This window comes from Nomascus leucogenys, chromosome 9, assembly GCF_006542625.1.
Source record: "Nomascus leucogenys isolate Asia chromosome 9, Asia_NLE_v1, whole genome shotgun sequence".
Classification (NCBI taxonomy): Eukaryota; Metazoa; Chordata; class Mammalia; order Primates; family Hylobatidae; genus Nomascus; species Nomascus leucogenys.
Window position 1 is genome coordinate 97,706,839 of NC_044389.1, and position 9,753 is coordinate 97,716,591.

The 9,753-nt window shown below is 41.5% G+C and overlaps 1 pseudogene; it reads right to left on the minus strand.

Moving 5' to 3' along the window:
- Positions 1-1,107: 1,107 nt before the first annotated feature.
- LOC100606265 lies at positions 1,108-2,045 on the minus strand (annotated as a pseudogene).
- Between the last annotated feature and the right edge of the window lie 7,708 nt (positions 2,046-9,753).

The window sequence follows — 9,753 nt, forward strand, 5'->3', positions numbered from 1 at the left end:
TTTAGGTCAAAACCATGACTGGTATTAGATACTTTTCTCTCCATCAAATCTTTTTCAATCCTGTTACCTTACTGCTACTGACTAGGCCTGGATAATGTTAATGCTTATATGATAAAGGCTGGATACCTTAACCTGGATTTCAAGCTTGTGGGCAAGAACAAATGAACTATGAAAAAATGGGCTGTATAAAGGGTACTAAGTGCCGCTCTCTGTTGAACTGTTTGATGAAACTGCTTTGATGATCCAGAAGAAGCCTTACATTTGAATGCATTCTGTTCTTTCGAAACTGCTGCTAACCAGTTTTCATGTTTATTACCACTTGCTGCTGCTGGAAAAAAGTTAGGAGCTACTGTGTTTTACTCATTTGGTCTCTGAATAATAGCAGCAGCAGAAATCCCAGGATTCTCAAAGCAGTTCCAACGACAACAAACCAAAAACTAAGCTACAGATAAATGGGAAACAGGGGTGTCCGGTTTAATAAACAGGGAAAGGGTTATCAGGTGCCCACATCCTTTCCTTGTCATTCATATCCCCAACCTCCAGATCCTTTCTACTCTCATAAGTTTGAATACAGTCAAGGTTAGTTGGGTCAAAAACTAATGTTGATTATGATTAAAAAGAGATACAAAACTCAGCACTTCCTTCACTAAAAATAAAGGTGGAGAAAATTGATAAGAAAAAAAGTAAAATATTCTTTTTTTTTTTTTTTTTTTTTTGAGATGGAATCTCACTCTTTCACCCAGGCTGGAGTACAGTGGCCTGATCTTGGCTCATTGCAACCTCTGCCTCCCGGGTTGCAGTGATTCTCCTGCCTCGGCCTCCAGAGTAGCTGGTACTACAGGCGTCCGCCACCACGCCTGGCTAATTTTTGTATTTTTAGTAGAGACGGGGTTTCACCATATTGGCCAGGCTGGTCTCAAACTCCTGACCTTGTGATCCGCCCACCTCAACCTCCCAAAGTGCTGGGATTACAGGCGTGAGCCACCGCGCCTGGCCAAAAAACTAAAATATTCTTATAGCTACCTGGGGGAGACCTTAATCCTTCCACATAGACAGATATCCTTATATCCACAGGAGGCCATGTGGACTAAAACCAAACTGAGTCCATTACTCATTCCCTCACCGGCTCTTCTTGTGGCTCTTCTTAGACCTTTCGGGAGACTTTGAGTGCCTCTTGTGTCTCTGACTACGGCGATGACCTGGGGACTTGGCACAGGATCTGTGCCGCCGATCTTGGGACCTGCTGCGGTGACGTCTTGGACTCTTGCTCCGATGCCTTTCTCGGCGCCAGGAGGGACTCCTCCTTTTGGGAGATCGAGTCCGCCTTCTGGGAGACTGACTCCTACTCCTTCTGTAGCGCAGTGTGGGAGAGCGACGGGGCTTGTCCAAGTCTCCGTAGCTTCTCCAGCGGTGATCGGGTGATGGCACTCTTTCCAACTTCTCATCCTCCTCTTCTTCCTTTTCACTGGACTCCACATCATCCATGTCCTCTTCCAGAGCACTAACTCGAGGCTCCATTTGCTCAGTTTCTTCTAATACATAGCGTTTCTGTAGCCGGGGCAGAATGATATCCAGACTGTCTCACTGTGCAATAGTTCATCAATAAACTCATCAACATGCATCCATTCAAACTCCTCATTTCCGTTCTGGCTCTTGATTTTTCAATAGTCATTGTACAAAGGCTCCAAGTACTTGTAGCAATCAATTGCAGGGCCTGTCAGCCTCATGTAAAATGGCCCCAGCATGCAGACATACTTGAAATCTTCACTTTTGACAAACTCTAAAATGATATCCTTCTCGGGTGGAATTTGAAGCATCTTCAAGGTTTAACACAGAAAGGGTGTTGGTTTTATGTTGCCACCATAGAGACCACCCACAAACCTTAACTCCACGGCTTTATTGACTACAAGTTCAGCCGTAAGGCCAAAGCACTCCTCTTTCCACAACTTGGACTCACAGATTCGCGTTCAAACGATCTTCTCCACCAGATACTGAGGGTTAGTTCTGTGGATGCCGTGTGCATCCTTCACTGTATGGTTAGCCATTTTAGAATCTTTTATGTATAGTATTAATTGAAGAATATAAAAATTTTATAGCTTTCTCAAATGAAGAGTTCCTTAATCAGAATATGATGAAATAGTTTCATTCAGAAATGCTTCATTAATCTGCCATTGTTAGGAATGAGATGATTTTTCAAAAAATTTAAGCCCATTATCCTAAGTCCCTTTTTAAAAAAATGAGATGTAAGTCTCTTTCATCCTCAATGGTATGAAAAATATGGATTATAAATTATCTTCTATCATTTCTAATCTGAAAAAAACAGATGACCAAGTTGCTTAGAATTGATTGAAGTCAAATGGTTCAGCTGTTGTGGTTTCGGATGAGGCAAGTTCACTGGTTTTAATGGGAACACTGATGCCTCTACAGGCTGTTCAGAAAGGACAGAATTCAAACAATACAGAAGAACACAGGGTAAAACAATGTCAGCGCCTCTTCAGTTTTTCCCTTTGCCCAATACTTAGGGCATTAATAAAACTTTGGTGTCCTTTTAAATCTTTATAAAACACTCATTCATTCTTTCCCTTTACACACACACACACACACACACACACACACACACACGCAGAGGGATAAATACATGGAAATAATCTATAAATATTTTGTGACTTTGCTATTTTGCTTGAACAGCTTCTTGGAGATTTGTGTGCGTATGTACGTATATGTACACGCTTTTTCATAATATATACTTCTCTACTGATGGGCATTTTGTTTGTAGTTTATAACTACAAACATTTTCTCCCATTCTGTAGGTTGCCTGTTTACTCTGATGATAGTTTCTTTTGTGGTGCAGAAGCTTCTTAGTTTAATTAGATCCCATTTGTCAATTTTGGCTTTTGTTGCCATTGCTTTGTTTTAGTCATGAAGTCTTTGCTCATGCCTATGTTCTGAATGGTGTTGCCTAGGTGTTCTTCTAGGGTTTTTATGGTTTTAGGTCTTACTATTTGTATTTTTCCTGTGAATTGCTCTTCCATGTTGTTTGCACAGTATTCTCTTGGATGATGAGTCTTTTTTTAATGATTTGTAAGTGCATAGATAAGTTACGTATGTGCATTTTTTGTCATGTATGTTTCTTTCCATCAGGTGAATGTGTCTGGCTTTGTTTATGATGGCTTTTGTCTTATAGGACATTCAAATTGTTGTGTACAAAATTCTAGTCTTTCCCCTGATTTTATGTTTTGCTTAGAAGACCTAGGCACCTCCAAATCTTAAGTACACTTTCTTCTATTTTCTTCTTTTATGGCTTGACTAACTTTCTTTTCATTTGAAATTTTGATTGTTCATGGTGTAGGATAGAAAACTAATTGTATTTGTGCCTGCATTGATTTCAGAGTATGCTAGCAGCATTTATTAAATAGATCTTTCTTTCTCTCACCAAAATGAAATGCTGCCTATGGTATATATCAGGAGTTTTTTCATTTCAAGGTTGCATGGATATACAATCACTATTGTATGACCAGGGAAAGGAGTCTCTCGTCTGTCACACATGCAGGGATTTCTGTGCTTTCAGCCCCACTCTTTTCTTTTTTCTTTTTTTTTTGTCTCTGTGTTAGTCCATTCTTACACTGCTATGAAGAAATACCTACGATTGGGTAGTTTATAAAGGAAAGAAGTTTAATTGACTCACAGTTCTGTATGGCTGGGGAGGCCTCAGGAAACTTACAATCATGGTGGAAGGGGAAGGGGAAACAGGTACCTTCTTCACAAGGTGGCAGGAGAGAGAGTGCAGTGAAACCCTGTGTCTACTAAAAATATAAAAATTAGCAGGGTGTGGTGGCACACACCTGTACTCCCAGCTAACTGGAAGGCTGAGACAGGAGAATCACTGGAACCCAGGAGACGGAGGTTGCAGTCAGCCGAGATCACACCACTGCACTCCAGCCTAGGTTACACAGTGAGACTCGGTCTCAATAAAAAAAAAGAAAGATTAACTTTTAAGGGCTCATGAGATTACATCAGGCCTTCCTGGATGATCCACGATAATATTTCTGTCTTAAAGTCAACTGATTAGTAACCTGAATTACTCCTGCAGTGTCCCTTTTGGCCTGTAATGTCACATGTTCACAGATGTGACACTAGGAGGTGAGGGTCATGGGGACCAACATTTTGCCAACCACAATACGTATATACAGAAATTAAAAAGACTTTGAATTGGATCCTTAAAATATGTACCTTTTACCACATATATTGCATGTAAATAAGAAGTAAAAATTAGTATATGGATATTTACTTGAAGTAGAACTGATCTGAGTAAGGGTCAGGTAATGAGTGATGGGGGTGGGTAGTTTGAGCTGGGACTGAAAAGGCAATTAAGATAGTAACATGGAATCAGGGCAGAAAGGCAATTTGGCAAAGAAACAGTCTGAGAAAAGTCACAAGTCGTCTGGGTGCTCTGGCTTACTCCTGTAATCCCAGCACTTTGGAAGGCCGAAGCGGGTAGATCACTTGAGGTCAGGAGTTCAAGACCAGCCTGGCCAACAAGGTGAAATCCCGTCTTTACTAAAATTACAAAAAAAAAAAAAAAAAAAAAAATAGCTGGGTGTGGTAGCACGCACCTGTAATCCCAGCTACTTGGGAGGCTGTGGCATGAGAATTGCTTGAACCCGAAAGGCAGAGGTTGCAGTGAGCTGAGATAGTGCCACCGCACTCCAGCCTAGGTGACAGAGCGAGACTCCATCTCAACAAACAAACAAACAAAAAGCCACAGGTAAGAAGATACAGAATGTACAAGGAGGAACGAAGAGTTCAGCTGGAACCAAGCAAAAGCATGTGTAAGAGCAGGAAAAATTAAGAATGGAGAGATGGATTTGGATCAGATTATCTGGCATTTCCCATCAGTCATAGATTGGAGTTGAGTGACTGGAGGCAGGGAAATATTAGAAGACTGTTGCAGGAGGTCAGGCAACAAATAAAGTGGGCCTGAAAAAGCACTGTGCTGTCAGGAGTCAAGGCATAGTGATGGTTGTAATAAAGGCTGCAGAAATTGAAATGAAAGTGACTTTCGAAAATGAAAGGTGGCATTCTGGCTTGTAGTAGAGACTTCTAGTTGTCCCCCAAATCAGTTCTCCACTTTTCTAGTAATCGGACCCTTCAGTTTTAACTTGGCACTGAGAATAAAGATATTTCGCAGTCTCTCTCCTAGTGAGGCATGGCTGTATGAGTAATTTCTAGTCATCAGAATGTGAATGGAAGTGACATGCAGCTTCCAGTAAGCATGCCCTTAGCGGGATATGGATGTCGTGCCAGCGATCCGTCTTGGGACATGATGGATCTTGACACTCCCTAGGAATAACGGAGCAATTAAAATAAAGGAACGTGGATATTTACCACCATGGAGCAGCTCCAGGGCTGCTGAATACAGCTGTGCAGTTGTGAGCACCATTCCCATAGACCACAGTGTGAATGCGACTCCATAGAGTTGTGCAGTGCACATCCTGCACAACCATACACAGTAGCCCAGAAACACCTGTGTAGGTAGGATAGACTGGAGGAGTAAGTCTTGGGAAGCTTACACCTGGGCTGTTTAAACTACTATTATTTTGGATCTCTGTTTCAGCTTCTGAACCTATATTACAAGAAATACAAAGTTCTGAATCATAGATAGCAAGTTGGGTGTTTCAGTGTCCTTTAGCAAAGGAAGAAAAGTTGAAAGGAGTACTAGTCAAGGGGGGAGATGAAGTGAAGATTGCTTGAGGGAATGCTGAGTGCAAAGCACCATGGTAAGAGCCATGGGGAGTATAAAGAAAGCACAGTTACCGCCCTCCAGGAACTTAAAATCTAGTGGGGACAAACATATTTATGCCAAAAATTTTACGGAATATCACCCTCAAGAAATGTATAAACTAGTGCAGAAAAATATATTTACCCCAATTATTTTTTTATTTTATTTTAATTTAATTTTATTTTATTATTTTTATAGAGGCAGGGTGTTGCCCATGCTGGTCTCCAACTCCTGAGCTCAAACGATTCTCCTGCCTTGGCCTCTCAAATTGCTGGGATTACAGGCATGAGCCACTGCACCCAGCTCTGTACCAATAATGTTAATACACAGGAATAAAGTGTGGCTTTACAGGCAACAATCTAGTAAGAAAAAGACATTGAGACCAATAACATTAATATAAGCAGTGAAGCAAATCCTGGAGGTGCCCCTGATATTAGGCAGAAGCTAACTAGCTAGCCTCAAGTTTCCAAATCACAACATTTGTCACTTTTCCCTTAAGATATTCTTACATTATGAGATTCAGCACTAATTTTTCTATTTCAGTGCCCTGAGACATCTGGCTTCTGTAGCACATAAGCAGTCTGCCTAGTATATTTTAAAGATTGTTTTTTTCCGCAAACAAAAAGGAAAAATCAATATTTTTTATTTGCACAAGAAAATGAAAACCTGCTTGGCCTCAGAGGAACAAAACATCTAATTTATTTTACAATGTTTTCTAAATATTACTCTAGAGAAGCTTATATTTATGATAGTATTTGAATAAGACCTTTAAAATACATTGTTTGGGTAGTTTTGTTTTAAACAGACTATGATAATAATATAAGGGAAAATGCAGTTGAAAAATGAATGTGTATATGTTTACTGTTTATGTGAGGGCCAACCCCAAATCCTGCAGAACCTTTTCTCAATATTAAGACCATTCTCACTGCGGCAGCATTTGGCTATTAAAACCCACAACAAATATTTTTTAGGGACCAATTAGGAGAACGACTCCACTGAACCCTGTGGATGTCTGGTTTACAAGACAAATTCGATGTTTTCTAAATATTTTTATTTTAAATTTAATTTTTATTTTTAGTTCTGGGATACATGTGCAGGATGTGCAGGTTTTTTACGTAGGTAAACGTGTGCCATGGTGGTTTGTTGCATCTGTCAACCCATCACCTAGGTATTAAGCCTCACACACTTTAACTGTTTTTCCTAATGCTCTCCCTCCCTCCACCCCACTCCCCTGACAGGCCCCAGTGTGTGTTGTTTCCCTCCCTGTAGCCATGTGCTCTCATTGTTCAGCTCCCACTTATAAGTGGCAACATGCGGTGTTTGGTTTTCTGTTCCTGCATTAGTTTGCTGAGGACAATGGCTTCCAGCTCCATCCATGTCCCTGCCAAGGACATGATCTTGCTCCTTTTTATGGCTGTATAGTATTCCATGGTATATATGTACCACATTTTCTTTATCCAGTCTATCACTGATGGACATTTGGGTTGACTCTATGTCTTTGCTATTGTGAATAGTGCTGCAATGAACATACCTGTGCGTGTATATTTGTAATAGAATGATTTATATTATTTTGGATATATAACTTTTAATTTAATGTTTAATATTTTTGTAGACACGGAGGTCTTGCCTTGTCACCCAGGCTTGTCTTGAACTCCTGGGCTCAACTGATCCTCCTGTCTCAACCTCCCAAAGTGCTGGGATTACAGGTATAAGCCACTGCGCCTGGCCCAGTATTTTTTTTTTTTTTTTTGAGACAGAGTTTTATTCTGTCACCCAGGCTGCAGTGCAGTGGCGCAATCATGGCTCACTGCAGCCTTGAACTCCTGGGCTCAAGTGATCCTCCCACCTCAGCCTCCTAAGTAGCTGGGACTACAGATGTGTGCCACCACACACCAGCTATCTAAAAAAATTTTTTTTAATTAATTACAGCAAAATTTATATTACTGTTTCTCAGGCTGGTTTCCAACTCCTGGTCTCCAGCAATCCTCCTGCCTCAGCCTCACAAAGTGTTGAGATTACAGGTATGAGCCACCATGCCTGACCTTCTGTATTCTCATACAGTAAGTCACTACCCAAAAGGAGACATAGAAACATAAAAATAAATAACTAATATACAGCGTTAAGTAGAGGCCCAAAGAGTTGTGAATATGTAAGGGAGGAAAGGATTATTTTCACTGGGTGAAGCTTGAAGCCTTCATTGGAGTGCTGGCTGTGAAAGGATTGGTAACATTTTGACATGAACAGTTAGAAATGAGTATGGGGGCTGGAGCAGGATTGGGAGGAGTGGATGGTGCAAAGACAGGCAAGGAGCATACAAGATAAAAACAAGGTGGGCCAGGCATGATGGCTCACATCTATAATCACAGCACTTTTGGAGGCTGAGGCTGGTGGATCACTTGAGGTCAGGAGTTTGAGACCAGCTTGGCCAACAGGAGGAAACCCTGTTTCTACCAAAAATACAAAAATTAGCTGGGCGTGGTGGTGCACGCCTGTAATCCCAGCTACTCGGGAGGCTGAGGCAGGAGAATCACTCCAACCCGGGAGGTGGATGTTGCAGTGAGCTGAGAATGGGCCACTGCATTCCAGCCTGGGTGATGGAGCAAGACCCTGTCTCAAAACAAAACAAAAACAAAAATACAAAAGTACAAGGGGCACAAGCTGGGCCTCTCTCAGAGAGGCATGGTCTTCATTTAGCAGACAAAGGCCATCAAAGATTTTTGAACCTGGTAGTGATGATCCTGTCTGTCCTTTAGTCAGTGTGGGAAAGACTGGAAGGGTTAAAGACTGAAAGCTGGAGACCAATTTAGGAGGCTGTTGCATGATTCCAGGCAAGAAGTCCTGAGAGCCAAACAGAAGGAACGTGAGTAAAAAGGCAACGGTGGATGAGGTGTTTGAGACATTCTTGAAAAAGAAGCTTCAGAGTTTGGTTACTGGGAAGAACTAGAAGAAAAAAAGGAGGACCCTAAAATAGTCCTCAGAATTCTTAAGCATGTAAGTTATAACTATAACCTTATAATCTAACATGAAACAAAAATAAAGCATTGTATTTCCCCCAAAGATACACATTAATAAACTCCCACATATCAGTAAATGGCAAATCTATTTTGCTGTTCCCCGGACCTTGCAGTCATTGTTGATGTGACATTTTCTTTCCTATTTCTGTTTGCTGGTTTGACCTTCAAAATATATCCAGATGCGTGGTCAGGTATGGTGGCTCAGGCCTGTAATCCTAGCACTTTGGGAGGCTGAGGCGGGCAGATCACTTGAGGTCAGGAGTTTGAGACCAGCCCAGTCAAGGTAGTGAAACCTGGTCTCTACTAAAAATACAACTATTAGCCAGGCGTGGTGGCACATGCTTGTTAGTCCTAGCTACTTAGGAGGCTGAGGCAGGAGAATCGCTTGAACCCGGGAGATGGAGGAAGTTGCAGTGAGCTGAGATCACGCCACTGCTCTCCAGCCTGGGCAACAAAGCAAAACTCCGTCTAAAAAACAAAACAAAACAAAACAAACACCAAAGTATATCCAGATGCAGACATTTCATCCGTCCATGGCTGACGTTATCCTGGGCTGGGCCATCGTTTTATTTTGCCTGTATCATTGCAATTGCCTCCTAACTGGTTTCCTCATTTAATCCCTGGGTCCCTATAGACTACTCTTAACATAGCAATGATTTTATTAAACTAAAGTGAAATTGGTGCTTGTAATCCCAGCTACTTGGGAGGCTGAGGCAGGAGAATCGCTTCAACCCGGGAGGCAGATGTTGCAGTGAGCCGAGATCACACCATTGCACTCCAGCCTGGGTGACAGAGCAAAACTCCATCTCAAAAATAAACAAATAATGTGAAATCATGTCATGCCTTTTCTCAAAACTTTCCAGTAATTAACCACTTCTACTTTTACTACCAGAGTAAGTCAGCGTCCCAACTATGCAGCCTGCTAAGCCCTCCATAATCTGCTGCTTCTCCTCTGCTGTC